The 16947-nt window shown below is 35.6% G+C and overlaps 1 pseudogene; it reads left to right on the top strand.

The window, feature by feature from the left end:
• The first annotated feature begins 528 nt into the window (after nucleotides 1-528).
• LOC119538573 lies at nucleotides 529-1470 on the top strand (annotated as a pseudogene).
• The last annotated feature ends 15477 nt before the right edge of the window (nucleotides 1471-16947 follow it).

Here is a 16947-nt window from a genome sequence, read left to right as displayed (position 1 = left end):
TGCAGAATCAATCTATTTTGTTGCCATTTTGTCTCCAATTGTTCCAAATTTGCAATGCCACAACTTCACAGAACTGAAAGCTATTTTAAATATACTTGCACAGGTGTGCAAACATTTCTCCTTAAATTCCCAAATGACTTCACCCCATTCTGGTTGATATTCCTCCAGACTGATGATATCTTAGTCTATTATCAAGGATTAGTTCAAATATTAACTCATTCTTCAAAACATTCAGAAATGGAAACAGGGGAAATTATTCTGTCTAATGTGTTTCCATATTAAAATTCTTCTATCACTATGTTAACTTAATCATTTTATTTAGTTATATAAATGTTTGTTTCATTTATGAGATTAAGATATTCAGGAAACAAACCATCTTTTATTGGAATGCCTGGTACCTTCTGAATAGAATGGAATCAGTAGGTGCCAGAAACCCCTGGTGAAAGCAAAGAAAGTCTTTGAGTGTGATCTGAATTTTTTTCCATCTCTGTGATCAGCAGGTGAGGTCCCAGGTTATTTGTTCCAGGCATGACTCCCTTAAACCACACTGGGGTCAGCCACACAGTCTTCCACTTGCTGGGCATCCCCAGCCTGGAGAACCAGCACATGTGGATTTCCATCCCCTTCTTCATTTCCTATGACATCGCCCTGCTTGGGAACAGTCTGCTCTTTTCCATCATCCTCACAAAGCGCAGCCTCCATGAACCCATGTACCTCTTCCTCTGCATGCTGGCAGGAGCTGATGTTGTTCTCTCTACATCCACAGTCCCTCAGGCCTTGTCCATCTTCTGGTTTCATGCTGGGGAGATCTCCCTGAATCATTGCATCACTCAACTCTTCTTCATCCATTCCACCTTCATCTCTGAGTCAGGGATCTTGCTGGTGATGGCGTTTGACCACTACATTGCCATTTGCTACCCACTGAGATACACCACTATTCTTACACATGCCTGGATTAGGAAAATTGGAGTGATGATATTTCTGAGAAGTTATGGTACAATTTTCCCCATATTTCTTTTGAAAAGATTGACTTTCTGCAAAAGTAACATCCTCATGAACACTGGATGTATGCACATTGTCTTGGTCCATGTTTCCTGTGATGACATCTAAATAAACATCTGGTACGGGTTTTTTGTTATGTTATCAACAGTGGTCTTAGATACTGTTCTAACTTTTATTTCTTATGTACTGATCCTCTGTGTGGTTTTTCAGATCCCTTCCCAAGATGCCTGCCACAAAGCTCTCAATACTTGTGGCTCTCATATCTGTGTCATTATCCTCTTTTATGGCCCTGGAATCTTTACAAACCTTTCTCAATGGTTTGGACACCACATCTCACACCATATCCATGTCCTGCTAGCCATTGTCTGCATTGTGGCTCCACCTATGTTAAATCCTATCATTTATGGGTTCAAGACCAAGCAGATTCGGGACCAGATAGTTCACCTGTTGTTTACAAAGCAGAAATAATCTTGAGGTTGGAAGTTGACTTTCTATTTTCTTGGCAATTCTATCTATGCACAAGGTGAGCTTTAGTGTCAAAAGATGTGACAGGTAAGATACTAGTCAAGTATCTTCATGTGTTGGTGTTTCTAGAGCAATTGCATTGGAGAGGTTTTTGGTGCATGTTTCTTCCAAATCCATTAATAAATCATTAGATATCAGTGTTTTGGGGGACTTAGTGTGCTTTCACATCCGTAGAATAGAGAACAAAAAGTTTCCCAATCTAAGTCTCACTTTAACCCTACACTGGAGGTTGGAATGAGAATAACTGGAGAGAATGCCTGTTCATGATAATTGTTGAACTATTATTCTTTCTGGTGTATTTTACATTTTAAAGGGCTCTGCTTGTTCTGTTCATTTCATCAAGTTTATGACATTCCTCTATTCATTCTCCTCTATGACCTCTCTTTAACTTTTCGGTTTTTACAGGATCACTCACATCTGTTTCATAGCAAAACAAAAACAAATTTAAAAAATAGCCCTTGAATTCACATTCATCTATAGATATTGTTCCATTTTTCTTCTTCATGTTAGAGCAAACCACCTTGAATGCTTTGTCCTCTTACAAGCTTGAATCTTTCTCCTCATTTTTCTCTTGATCCCTGTATACTTTGGCTTTCGCCTACACAATCTCAATGAAACTGAACTTGTCAAGGTCATAATGATCTTTAAATTGCTACTAGTGAAAGTCCATCTTTACCATATTCAATATAATAGCAGCATTTTGCTTTATTCAACCATTGTCTCTCCCTTGAAAATGTTTATTCACACCCTCCTTGTGTTCCTATGATCTACTGGTTGCATTTCACACACCTTTGATGAGTTTTCCTCATCTCTTGACTTCATAACTCTGGAAATCTCCAGGGTTCAGTCCTTGAACCCCTGTTCTTTTCTACGTCATCTCTTCTCACAGCTTTTGACACATTAATAAGCTACAGACTACAGAATTTATGTCTCCAGCCATCACCAGCATCTAATTCCAGAACAAATTCATCACTCAAAATCATTCCTTTTAGGGTGATACCATTAAATTAGATATGAGATCTTCTCAGTTTTCTGGTCAAAGTTCCCCAGTGGCCATCCAGATTAAGGACCATAGTCCGGTTAAATAAACTCACAATAATGTGCTACTATCACCTCTATCCACTTGCAAATATTTGCAATCCACTTTAGTAAAAGTTCTGCACTAATTCAGTATCAACTCCTCAATCTCTACTTTCATTCCATCTGCTGGTACCTTATATTCTAGCTATTAACTCCATGAGTTTATTCATCATAATTAGTTTGCATTAGTGTGATCATACTGTATTTGTCCTTTTGTGTCTCACTTATTTCATTTACTGTAATGTGCTCAAGTTTCATCCATGTTGTTGCGTGCATTAGGCCTTGACTTCTTATGGCTGAATAGTATGCCATTGAATGTATACACCACATTTTCTTTATTCATCAATTGATGACCCCTTGGATTGTTGCCATCTTTTGGCAATTGTGAATAATGCTGTTATAAACACTGATGTGCAAATGTCTGGTCACATCCCTGCTTTCAGTTCTTCTGAGTATATAGCTAAGTAGTGGGATTGCTGGATCATAAGTCATTTCTATACTTTGCTTCTTGAGGAACCACGAGTCTGTCTTCCACAGCAGCTATACCATTCTGCATTCCTACCAGCAGTGAATAAGTGTTCCCATTTCTCCATGTCCTCTTAAACCCTTGCAGTTTTCTATTTTTCTTAATAGTAGACATTCTAGGAGGTGTGAAAGGATATTTCATTGTGGTTTCGATTTGCATTTCCTAATAGCCAGTGATTTTGTGCATATTTTCATGTGCTTTTAGCTATTTGTATATCCTCCTCAGAAAAATGTCTGTAGAAGTACTTTGCCAGTTTTAAAATTATATTGTTTGTATTTTTTTTTTTGTTGAATTTTAGGTTTTCTCTAGATATTCTAGATATGAAACCCTTTTCAGACATGCAGTTTCCAAATATTTTCTCTCATTGTGTAAGCTGCATTTTCACTTTCTTGACAAAGTTCTTTGAAGAAAGGAAGCTTTTAATTCTGATGAGATCACATTTATCTATTTTTTCTTTCACTTAGGTATAAAATCTAAAAAGGCATTGCCTACCACAAGATCTTGAAGATGTTTCCCTACATTTTCTTCTAGGAATTTTATGGTCCTGGTTCTTATATTTAGGTCTTTGATTCATTTTGACTTAATTTTTATAAAAGATGTGAGTTAGTGGTACCCTTTCATTCTTTTGGATATAGATATCCAGTTCTCCCAACACCATTATTAAAGGGACCATTCTATCCCAGTGACATGAACTTGGCAAACTTTTCAAATATCAATTGGCCATACATGTTAGGATCTATTTCTGAATTGTCATTTTGATTTCATTGGTCAGAATGTCTGTATCTTTATGGCAGTAGCATGCTGTTTTGACCACTCTATATTTGTAATATGCTTTGAAGTCAGGAAGTGTGAGTCCTCCAACTTCATTCTTTTTCAAGACGTTTCTGGGTATTTGGGGCCCCTTAACCTTCTAAATAAATTTGATAATTGGCATTTCCGTTTCTGAAAAATAAGCTCTTAGAATTTTGATTGGGATTGTATTGAATCTGTTAATTAATTAGGGTAGAATTGACATCTTAATGATATTCTCTGATCTATGTACATGTAATGTCCTTCCATTTATTCATTATTTAGGTCTTTTTAAAAAATTTCTTTTAGCAATGTTTTGTAGTTTTCTCTGCATAAGTGCTTTAAATCCTTGGTTAAATTTATTCCTAGATATGTGTTTCTTCAAATTGCTATTGTAAATGGAATTTTTTTCTTGATTTCCTCCTCAGATTGCTCATTACTAGTGTAAGAGACACTACTAATTTTTGTGGGTTGATCTTGTATCCCGCCAATTTGCTAAACTCATTTATTAACTCTACTAGCTTTCTTGTAGATTTTTTTTGAGGCTTTCTAAACATAGACTCTTGTCATCTGCAAGTTGACAGGTTTTATTTCCTTTAAAAGTTAATTTAAGAATTAAAATTTTAATTTTTTTTCCAATGTGGATGCCTTTTATTCCTTTATCTTGCCTAACTGTGCTAGCTGGCACTTCCAGCACAATGTTGAATAAGAGTGGTGACAGAGGGCAGCCTTGTCATTTCCAGAGCTTAGAAGGAAGACTTCCCATTTCACCACTGATTACAATGTTAGCTGTGTGTTTTTCCTATATGTCCTTTATCATATTGAGGAATTTTCCTTTTTTTCCTGTCTCTCAAAGTGTTTTTATCAAGACAGGATACTAGATTTTGCCAAATGCCTTTTCTGCCAATAGAGATGATTAAGTTATTTTACCCTTTGATTTGTTAATGTGGTTTATTACATTAATTCAGTTTCTGGTGTTGAACAACCCTTGCATACCTGGGATAAAACCCACTTGATCTTGGTGTATAATTCTTCTAATAGGCTGTTAGATTCAATTTGCATGTATTTTATTGAGGAATTTTGCATCTATATTCATTAAAGAGATTGGTCTGTAATTTCTTTTCTTGTACTATCTTTATCTGGCTTTAGTATTAGGGCCCTAATGGTGGCTTCATAAAATGGGCTAGTTAGTGTTCCCTCCTTTTCAATTTTTGCAAGAGTTTTCAGCAGGATTTGTATGAGTTCTTCTTGGAATTCATTTGTATCTAATCAGGAAGAAGTGTATCATGGATTCCCACCTCCATGAGGCAAATAAGGCTATACTCAGCAACTAGCTATTAGTTGCCTTCTCAGCAACATTTTCTTTTCACCTTCCTTCAAATCTGTTGTTCAAACAGAGCACATATTCACCCACCCTTCATCCCTCTTAGCCATTCCAGGTTCTTCCACACCTCTGTGTCTTGCTGATTTGTCTTCCAAGAATCCCTGGTTTTTTAAATTGAATTATTCATGAACCTGTACTCATATTTCAAGAGTCAGTTCAATCTTTCCTCTTTTGTGAAACTAAAAAAAGTTAGATTGCTTTTGTATCAAATTCCTAGGGCTGCCAAAACAAACCACCATAAACTTGGTGGCTAAAAGTAACAGAAATTTTTTGCCTCACAGTTCTGGAAACCAAAAATCTAAAATAAAGTTGTGAGAAATGCTGTGCTCCCTCTGATGGCTCTAGGAGAGAATTTTTCTTACCTTTTCCAGCCTCTGGTGGCTCCAGATGTTCTTTGGCTTGTGGCCGCATATCTGTGTGTCTCTTCTAAGGACACTAGTGATTGGATTAAGGGTCCACCTGGGCAATTTGGATATTATCTAGAGACATTTAACTTAATTGCATCTGCATAGACCTTTTCTCAAAATAAGATGAGATGCTGGTTTTAAGAGTTAGGATGTGGGCATGTCTATATCTTTTTTCAGGCTGCAATTCAACCCACTAAAGGATAATGGGTTGACTATTTTTTTTAATTTCATTTCCTTTTTGTTGCATCAAAAAATGAGATGGATTGATGAATTACTACAAGCATTGTGCGTGATAAGGGAATTAGAGCTTCTGTTAATGGTAGAATCTTTACGGTGAGTGTACGGTGGATTATTGTGAAATTCTTTCTCATTTTCTGTATGTTTTAAAATTTTTTTAAATACAATATTTGTATTTGTGTAAATCATGATCACTTTGGAATAATCAGCCAATATGTCCTAATGGAAATAAAAAGATTACAAACTTCACCCATTTATTCAAATCTGATATATCATTGTTAATACATTTTTAATGTAGATTGTTGCATTGTGTGTGTGTGTGTGTGTGTATGAATGTCTATGTGTGTGAAAGGTGGGGGAAGGAAGGAGAGAACAGCAGGGCCAACATTATATATATATGTATATTTCCCTTATACCTATTAAAGGGCAGATTGTATAATGCAGCCCAGAAAATAAAACAAAACACATGTTATTAATCTTAATTTATTCCTGTGGGTGTGAACCCGTTGTAAATAGGACCTTTTGAGGCCTCTAAAAGCCTTGAGCTATAGATTTCCATTGTTTAAGCCAATCCATTGTGTGATAATTGTCAACTCAGCTGGGAAACTAAAACATATATCATCTAAGATTAGCTACTAAATAAAAATACTTTTTCTTTTTAAAAAGCACATATATGAGTTTCTTATTGTAGACTATTTGGAAGATACCAAAATTTATAAAGATGTTGGTTTCATGATTTGTATTTTTGGTATAGTTCCATTTTATCTATGTATTTGAATATCTTATATTTGAAATTACGTTTTGCAAAATCTTACACCATGTTACTTTCATGTACATTTTCAAGTAGTTTGTTATATTTGGATTATATTGAAGCTAATTTTTACTCATGCAAATTATGATAATTTAAAGATTTATTGTAATTTAAGGAAATACTCTATGTTTAACATACAGTGTATTTCACTTTCTTCTTCCAGTTTACTGAAGTAATAACATTCATTGCAAATATTTCTTCATTTTATCCAACCTTTAGTTTTCGTTATACAGGAGGACCTAAATTTTACATAGTCAAATCACCAATCTTTTCCTTTGAGTGTCCCTTTCCTCTTTATATTATAATAGACTTTATTTTTGAAATCAGATTTAGGTTGACATAAAAATTGCTCAGAAAATTCAAAGAGTTCCTATAATCCACTCTGCTCCCCAATTTTTCCCGACTATTAACATCTTGCATTAGTGTGGTACATTTGAAACAATTATTGGTCAATATTGATACATTAGTGTTAACTAAAGACCACAGTTTACATTAAAATTCACTCAGTATTGTACAGTTCTACATTTTTGACAAATGCATAATGTCATGGATCCACCAATAACAGAATCATACAGAATAGTTTCACTGCCCTAAAAATGATCAGTTCTTCACCTATTCTTCCTTACTTACTTTCCCCTGAACACTGGTGACCACTGAGCTTTTAACTGAGGATTTTACTATATTTATTATTTTGCATTTTCCAGAATTCATATACTCAGAATCATACAGTAGCTTTTTCAGAGTGGCATTTTTACTTAGCATTTAAGTTTCCTCCATGTCTTTCTGTCTCTTAATAGCTTGTTCATTTTTATTGCTAAACAATTGCATAAGACATTGTATGGATGTACAACAGTTTGTTTATCCATTCACCTATTTAAACATCTAGTTGTTTCCAATTTTTGGTAAATATGAATAAAGCTAATATATACATTCATGTGTGGGTGTTTGTGTCGACAAAGGATTTCATCTCATTTGGGTCAAAAATCTAGGAGTGCAACTTCTGGATTATATGGCAAACCCATGCTTAGCTTTATAAGAAGCTGCCAGATTGCCATTCTAAATGACTGTACATTTTGCATTCTTACCAGCAATGGATGAAAGTTCCTGTGATCTACATCCTCATAGGATTTGGTGTTGTCACTATTTTGGATTTTAGCCATTCTAATAGGTTAGGTAATGGTATTGCATTGCTATTTCAGTTTGCAATTTCCTAATGATGTGTGATGTTGAGTATCTTTTCTTATGTTTATTTGCCATATGTATGTCTTCTTTGATGAGGTGCCTGTGCAGAATTTGCCCATTTTTTTAAATTGAATTGCTTATTGTCTCATTGTTGAGATTTAAAGATTCTCTTTATATTTTGGATAAAACTCCTTTATTAGATATGTATTTTGCAAATATTTTCCTCCAATCTGTGGCTTGTCTTTTCATTACTTTAACAGTGTCTTTCACAGACACAGTTGAAGACACTGATGAAGTTCAACTTACAAAAGTTTTCCTTCATAGATCATGCTGAGAAGTCATAACCAAGCCCAAGTTCTCCCAGATTTTCTCCTATGTTAGTTTCTATAAGTTGTACAGTTTTGCATTTTATTTTTAGGTCTATGCTCCATTTTTAGTTAATTTTTGCGAACGCTGTATGATCTGTGTGCTGATAGCTTTTTCTGCATGTGAATGTCCAGTGGTTCAGCACAATTTGCTGAAAAATCTATCCTTTTTCCAATGAGTTGCCTGTATTCCATTGTCTTTGTCAAAGATCAATTGACCCTTCCTATGGATCTATTTCTGGACTGTCCATTCTGTTCCACTGATCTATGTGTATATTATTTCACCGTTACTAAACTGTATTGATGTACCTTTATAATAAGTCTTGAAGTTAGGTTGTTTCAGTCCTCCAGCTTTATTCTTCTTTCTTAGTATTTTGTTGTCCATTCTGGGTCCTTTTCCTTTCTGCATAAACTTTAGAATCAGTTTATTGATATCCACAAAACAACTCACTGAGATTTTTATTGGAATTGCATTGAAACTAAAGATGGTTGGGTAGAAAGCTATCCTAATATTTATTCTTTCTACTCATGGATATGGAGTATCCCTTCATTTATTTAGATAGTTTTTGATTTCTTGTATCAGAGTGTTTTTAGGTTTCCTCATACAGACCGTGTATTTATTTTGTTAGTTACTTTTAGGCACTAATGCTCATGGTATTACGATTTTTATATCAAATTTCAATTATTGCCTGTTGGTATATAGTAAAGAATTTGACTTTTGTATATTATGCTTCTATCCTGCAATCTTGCCATGGTTATTTATTATTCCCAGGAGTAGTGGGAACTTCTACTCAATCACTTCTTCATTATTTTCTACATAGAAAATCACATTATCTGTGAACAAAGACAGTTTTATTTCTTCCTTTCTGATGTGTATAAATTTTATATGGTTTTCCTGTCTTATTTCATTAACTAGGACTTGTAGTACAATGTTGAATGGTGGTAGTGAGAGGGGACATACTTGTTTTGTTCCCATCTGTTCCTGTCTGCTAATGTTGCCATTATGCAAAATACCAGAACTGGATTGGTCTTCATAAAGGGGGTTTATTTGGTTAAAAAGTTATAGTCTGAAGGCCATTAAAATGTCCAAATTAAGGCATCAACACAAATATTCCTTCACTAAAGGAAGGCCAATGCTGTCTGGAAAACTGTTAGCTAGGAAGGCAGTTGACAGGTGTCTGCTGATCCTGGGTTGTGTTCCAGCTTCTCCCTCTCTCAGCTGCTCTGAATTCTTTAAAATGTTGCTCTTGGGGTGTCTTACCATCTCTGGAGCAAACAGTGGGCTAGCATCTTCAAAGTTTCAGCAAAAATCTGCTTTCAGTGGCCATCTCCAAAATGTCTCTCTCAGCTGCTCTCCAAAATGTCACTCAGCTACTCTGAGGTCCTTCTGTTTGTAAGCTCTTTCACAGGACTCACAAGACCCACCCTAAATGTGCGGGGTCCACATCTCCATGGAAGTAATTCAATCAAATGATTTACCCACAGTTGATTGAGTCACATCTCCATGGAAACACTCATTCAAAAGATTCCTACCTAATCAACACTAATTCTTCTGCCCCCATAAGATTGCATTAAAGAACATGGGTTTTTCTGGAGGGCATAATATATCCAAAGTAGCACACCATCTTAGGGGTAAATCATCTAATATCTCACCATTAAGTCTCAGGTTAGCTCTTGATTTTTTGTGATTTTTCTTTATCAAGTTGAGGAAGTTGAACTTTATTCCTAGTTTGTTCAGAGTTTTTATCATGAATGAATGTTGGATATTGTCAAATGCTTTTTCTGGACATAGAGAGCATGTGGGTAATAGAAAAAGAAAATTTAGATGGCCTATTGCCGGAATGAGTTTGGGAAATTAGATGACCAGAAAGTTACAGTTGTAGCAGGGTTGTTGAGGGAGAAGTAGGAGATGAGGTTTGAAGGTAAACAGGAGGCCAATCATGTAGGCCTAATGTACAAAGGCTAAGAATGGAAGAGTTTGATTTACATATTTTTTGTTCTGTTTGATGCCTGGAAAATTTTTGATGAGACATATGAAGAAATTGTTGCCATGGAAGCATAGTAGAGAGTTCAAGGGAGAGAGGGATATTTTGGTTTGCTAATGCTGCTGTTATTCAAAATACCAGAAATGAATTTGCTTTTATAAAGGGGATTTATTAGGTTACAAATTTATAGTTCTGTGGCCATAAAATAGCCAAACTAAGGCATCAACAAAAGGATACCTTCACTGAAGAAAAACTCATGGCATCCAGAATACCTCTGTCAACTGGGATGGCATGTGGTTGGCATCTGCTGTTCCTTTGCTCCCAGGTTGTGTTTCAAAATGGTGTTGTCCAAAGTGTTTCTGGGTTTTTCTTAGCTCCTACCTCTCAGACCCTGTGTGTCCTTGCTGCTTTCTCCCAGGACTTTTTCTTAGGTGTCTGGGGTACTTTCTTAGCTTCTCTGGAGCAAATTCTGGGCTTCATCTCTTAGCTTAGCATCTCCAAGCATCCATCTGTCCACACTTCCAAGCATCTCTAAGCATCTCCATTGGCTCTTAGTGTCTGGGTGTCCTGGCTTAACATATAGCTCGGCATTTTTCATGTCTTAGCACTCTGTGTGAACTCCCTTTAAAGGACTCCAGTAAATTAATCAAGACCTTCCCTGAATGGGCAGGGCCAAACCTCCATAAAAACATTCAATCAAGAGGTCACACCCTAATTAAAAACTAATAAATCTGCCCCCACAAGATTGCATTAATGAATATGGCTTTTCTGAGAGACATAATATATACAAACCAGCACAGGGGATCAACAATTTTCAAATGCTGCTGACAGGATGAATAAGATGATGATGAAAAAATAACCATAGGCAACTTGAATATGCAAATTGTACCAGGATTTCCCATGTAATAAAGGTTCTGTGATATAAAGTATAGGGCAATTTACCAATATACTCTCTTAAGGAGAAATAATGAAGTTATTGGTTTAAATTGGAGCTTGTTAACAAATAATTACAGAAATAACTAGATTCATCCTGACAGCTGTGAAAAAGGATCAGGAAATTTCTGGCATTCTTAAAAATGGTGGATGTTAATGTTTTTGAGGGAAAAACATGTAGCTGTAATAATCACACTATACAAGATAATTAAGATACTAATTAATGTATTTTTCTTGTGGAATATTGGAAATATGTACCACAAGAGGAAAAATATAATTTGGGGCCAAAATTTATTAGGGTCTAGAGTATAATCTACACTTTAAAATGTTAAGGTAAATTGGTTCCTGTCTTTGTGTATTCTCAATTCAGGTAAGACTGAAAAGAAAGTATCTCACTTTTCTTAAAGTAAATGCTAATTTAAGGTGGGAAATTCATACATTCTGAAATTAAATACATCTCAAACACATTTACAAAAATCTTTGACCCTTCTTTTTTTGCTCCTGTTTGAAAAGGTAGTAATATTTCTTGTTGCCCCCAAAATATAGATATTTATTCTCTTCAAGCTAAAGGTTATTAGTTTGTTTCTATATTTGTTTTTATATTTTCAAGACAGGCATTAACCAGCCTCTTCAAACAAAAATGCCATATATGAAGCCACAGTAGAAGCACAAAGACAAGATTCTCTAAAATTCAAGAGAGAGTAGAACCATTGAAAAGTAATTTGACAATCACCAGACTTTTTTCCTCTGGAACTATTTGTCAATTCTGGGCATGGTTACAGGTTGAGCATGACTGAGGAAAAGGGTCTTTGATGGGAGAAAAAGAAACCAGCCATCCTTTTATTGGCCATACAGGACTAGAGTAAAATATTCAAAATTCAAAATGCTTCAAATATATTTCTGTTTTGTTTTGTTGTTGTTTTTTATCCTGAAGTCACATTTACTGATATCTGTAATTGCACTAGATGCTGGGCAACTGGACTAACAGCATCTAAAAGTTGCCATGATGTTGTATTAGTTAGGGTTATCTAGGGAAACAGAACCAAGAAGAGATATCTGTAAATATATGATTTTATAAAAGTGTGTCTCATGCAACTGTGGGGATGCATGAGTCCAAATTCTGCAGGGCAGGCAGCAAACTGTCAACTCCAATAAAGGCATTCAATGAACTCCTCCGAAAATGCTTCACTGGTTAGCTGAAGAAGAAGTGAAGATCCTCTCTCTTTCTCCCTTAAAAGTCTTCAACTGATTGGATTAAATTCAGCTGATTGAATTCTCTCATTGCAGAAGACATGCCCTTTTTGATGTAATCAGTCACAGGTGCAGTCAACAGATGATTTAATAAACCAGCCTTCTGTTTATTAACCTGTAACTTTGCAGTAACAGGCCAGTGCTTGCTTGACCAGACACCTGGAAAACATCTCCTGGCCAAGTTAACACATGAACATAACCATCACAGATATCTCTTGCATTCCTGTGAAAAATCTTAGGAAAAAAGACCTATCCCAGACAGTGACATGCCTAAACTGTATGGCCAATATCCTCTTTATGTCATTTTTCTAATTATAATGCTGCTTAGTGTGGAGCTTAAAGAGCTAAATTAAAAGTCCTTGACTTTTCTGTCACATGACAGTGCACATGGCAGCCTCTCCTGGCTTCTTGGTTCTATTGACTTCCAGCTTCTGGCTGTTCCCTGTGGCTTTTTCCCTTCTTTTCCAGGTTCCATTGATGTTCAGCTTCTGGCTGCTCCCTCTGACTTTTTCTCTCTCTGTGGCCTTCCCTATAAGGCCTTTAGTAATGGAAGTAAGACCTATCCACCCACTGTGCCACACCCTAATGGAAATAGTGTCATCAAAAGTTCCTATTTACAAGGGCTTCATAACCAAAGAAAGGGATTAAGTTTACGAACAGGTTTTTCTGGGGTGCACAGCTCCAAACCACCACATTGATTTTCTCTATTATTTTTCTATTCTCTATTTAATTTATTTCCATCCTGGTTGTGCCACTTTGGATGAATTATGGCCCCCAAAATGCCATTATCTTTGATGCAATCTTGTGGGGGCAGATTGATTAGTCTTTTTGATTAGTGTGTGACCTTTTGGTGGGATGTTTCCATGGAGATATGACCCACCCAACTGTGGGGGATGATTTGATTGGATAATTTCCATGGAGGTGTTACCCCACCCATTAAGGGTGGGTCTGAATTAAATCACTGGAGCCATATAAATGAGCTGACAAACAGAAGGAACTCAGTGCAGCTGTGAGTGACATTTTGGAGAGCTACCAAGAGTGACATTTTGAAGAGGAGCTGAAGCCTAGAGAGAAACATCCTGGGAGAAAGCCATTTTGAAACCAGAACTCCAGAGCAGATGCCAGCCATGTGCTTTCTCAGGTAACAGAGGTTTTCCAGAAGCCATTGGCCATTCTCCAGTGAAGGTACCAGATTGTTGTTGCCTTGTGTTGAACACTTTATGGCCTTAAGACTGTAACTTTGAAACCAAATAAACCCCCTTTATAAAAGCCAATCCATTTCTGGTGTTTTGGAAAGCAGCAGCATTAGCAAACCAGAACACCTAGTCTTTATCATTTCTTTCCGTCTGCATTCTTTGGTTTAGTTGATCTTTTTCTAGTTTCTTAAGTTAGAAGGTTAGGTAATTGATTTGAGATATTTCTTCTGTTTAAAAAATATAGGCATTGACAGCTATGAATTTCCCTCAAAGCATGGCTTTCGTTGCATCTCACGTTTTGGTATGTTGTGTTTTCATTTTCCTTCATCTCAAATAACTTTCTCATTTTCTTGTGATTTCTTCTTTGACCGATTGGTTAAGAGTATGTTGTTTATTTTCTAAATATTTGTGAATTTCCCAAATTTCCTTCTGTTATTGATTGTAGTCAGGGAACATTCTTTGTTTTATTTCAATCCTTTTAAATTTATTGAGACTTGTTTTATTTCCCACCATATAGTATATCATGGAAAATGTTCCATGTGTACCTGAGAAGAATGCATATTCTGTGGTTGTTGAGTGGAGTGTTCTATAGATGTCCATCAGGTCTAGTTGATTCACAGTGTTTTACAAGTCTTCTATTTCCTTGTTGATCTGATGCCTGGTTTTTCTAGCCATTATGGAAAGTGGAGTATTGAAGTCTCCAACAATTATTGTTGAATCGTCTATCTCTCCCTTAAATTATGTCAGTTTTTGCTATATGCATTTTGGGGCTCTTTTGTTAGATGCATATATGTTTGTAATTGTCATGTCTTCCTGAAGGATATTTCCTTTCATCATTAGAGAATGGGGACAAAAACTAAATGAAAAATAGGATGGGGGGGATGATTTGGGTGTTCTTTTTTCTTTTATTTTTTATTCTTATTATTACTTTTCTGGTACAAGGAAAATGTTCAAAAAATAGATTGGGGTGATGAATGAACAACTATATGATGGTACTGTGAACACTTGATTGTACACTTTGGATGATTGTATGGTATGTGAATATATCTCAATAAAATTGAGTAAAAAATTCCTTGGGGACAGGAGTCACCTTGTGTTGGTCAGGGTTGAGGCAAAAAAAAATAAATAAATACCTCTGTACATATTTCAAACAGTAGAAATTTAACACAGGGAACTGGTTATACAGGTGAGAAGCCAAACAGGGATGGGGAGGCCACTGAGAGACTAACAAAGACAAGAAGCCACTGCCATCCCTATAGCTGGAGGAACACAGGGTGAAGATAGTGTTACCAGATCCCAGAAGCTGTGGTAGGAGCTGGAACCATGGTGGGTGTTACTAATCAAGCACTGGCACCACCAAGGGAGGGACTGGCTGAGGAACATGGGGATCACAGAGTTGTAGCCACTGCTGGGGATCCCATCAGAAGCAGAAAGAGGGAAGAAACATCCTAGTGATGGGAAAATATATACCACGCAAACAGTACCCTAAAGGGAACTGGAGCGACCACACAAACATCTGACAAAATATGCCATATGACAAAAATTGTTTCTAGAGACAAATTGTTTTTTGTGTCAATTGATAAGATCATATGATTTTTTTCTTTTTTAGCTTTTTGAAGGGGTGGATTAAATGTTTTGATTCCCTTGAATACCACTTGTAGTTTGTGTGTAGTTTTAGGTTTTGTTTTTAAAAATCCACTGTGCCAATCTCCATTATTTAAGAGCTGTGTTTAGATAATTTTCTTTTAAATTAATTATTTCTATATGGAGGGCTTAATTCTGCCTTTGATTTGCTGATATTTTGTTGAGGATATTTGCATCTAAATCAATGAGAGAGATATTGATCTGTGGTTTTCATGTTTATACTGTGTTCATCTGATATTGGTATTAAGATAATACTGGCTTTGCAAAATGTGGTGAGAAGTGTTCCTTACTTTTCTAATTTCAGGAAATGATTGTTTGAAATTGGTGTTAATTCTTCTGCAATTGGTATAAATCTCCAGTGAAACAATCAGGGTCTAAAGATTTCCTTTTTGGGATCTTTAACATTATGAATCCATTTTCTTTAATAGATATGGGATTGTTCAAGTATCTGTTACATCATGGTTGAGTTTTGTAGTTTGTTGATTTTGAAGAATTCAACCATATCTTGTAATTTGTTCAATTCATGAGTGTGAAGTTGTCTGTAGCATTACATTGTTATCCTTTCAATGAATGCAGGATTTGTAGTGACAGCCACTGTTTCATTCCTGATTTGGTGATTTGTATCTTTTATCTTTTCATCTTCATTAATTTTGCAGTGGTTTATCAACTTTAATGATTTTTTTTCTCAAGAATTGGCTTTTTGTTTCATTGATTTTTCTGTTTTTTTCCTGTTTTTAAATTCATTGATTTCTGCTCTTATCTTTATTATTGCATTGTGTGAGCACAGTGCTTAGAGGGAAATTTATAGCTTTAAGTGCATATATTGGAAATGATGGAAGACCTAAATCAATATAAAACTTGTTTCCATCTTAGGAAGCTAGAAGAAGAGGAGCTATTTAAACTCCCAGCACACAGAAGAAAGGAAAAAATAAAAATTAGAGCAGAAATCAATGAAATTGAAAATCAGAAAACAATAGAGAAACTCCACAAAATCAAAATCAGCTTATTTGAAAAGGTCAACAAAATTGATAAACCTCTGGCCAGACTAATAAATAAAAGAGAAAGAAGACAAAAATTCCCAATATCAGAATTGAAAGATGGGTCATTATAACTGAACCCATGGACATTAGAAAGGTTATCAAAGATACTATGAATAGCTCCATATGCACACAACTGCCTGCAACATTGTTGAAATGGATCAAGTCCTTGAAGGTCAAAAACTACCAAAATGCATGCAAGACATAATAGACAATCTGAATAGTCTTCTGCTAAAGATATTGAATCGAGTTAATAACATGCCCAGCTCTCTCCTCTCCCCCTCCCCCCCAAAAAGGACCAGCCCAGATGGTTCTTCCAACCATTTAAGAAAGAATTGATACCAAATCTCTACAAACTCTTAACAGATATTGGAAGCAGTAGGAGCACTTCACAACTCTTTCTATAGCTGTATCCTACAAGTTTTTATAATTTCTTTTATTGTTTTCATTTAGTTCAAAATATTTTAAATATCTCTTAAGACTTCTTCCTTGACTCATTCATTATTTAGAAGTATGTTGTTTAATCTAAATATTTGGAGAGTTTCCAACCATCTTTCTGTTATTGATTTCTAGTTTAATTTCACTGTGCTCTA

The sequence above is a fragment of the Choloepus didactylus genome, chromosome 6 (assembly GCF_015220235.1).
Source record: "Choloepus didactylus isolate mChoDid1 chromosome 6, mChoDid1.pri, whole genome shotgun sequence".
In the NCBI taxonomy this organism is placed as follows: Eukaryota; Metazoa; Chordata; class Mammalia; order Pilosa; family Megalonychidae; genus Choloepus; species Choloepus didactylus.
The sequence above is the reverse complement of the archived record's forward strand: the minus strand, read 5'-3'. Positions and strand labels throughout refer to the sequence as shown.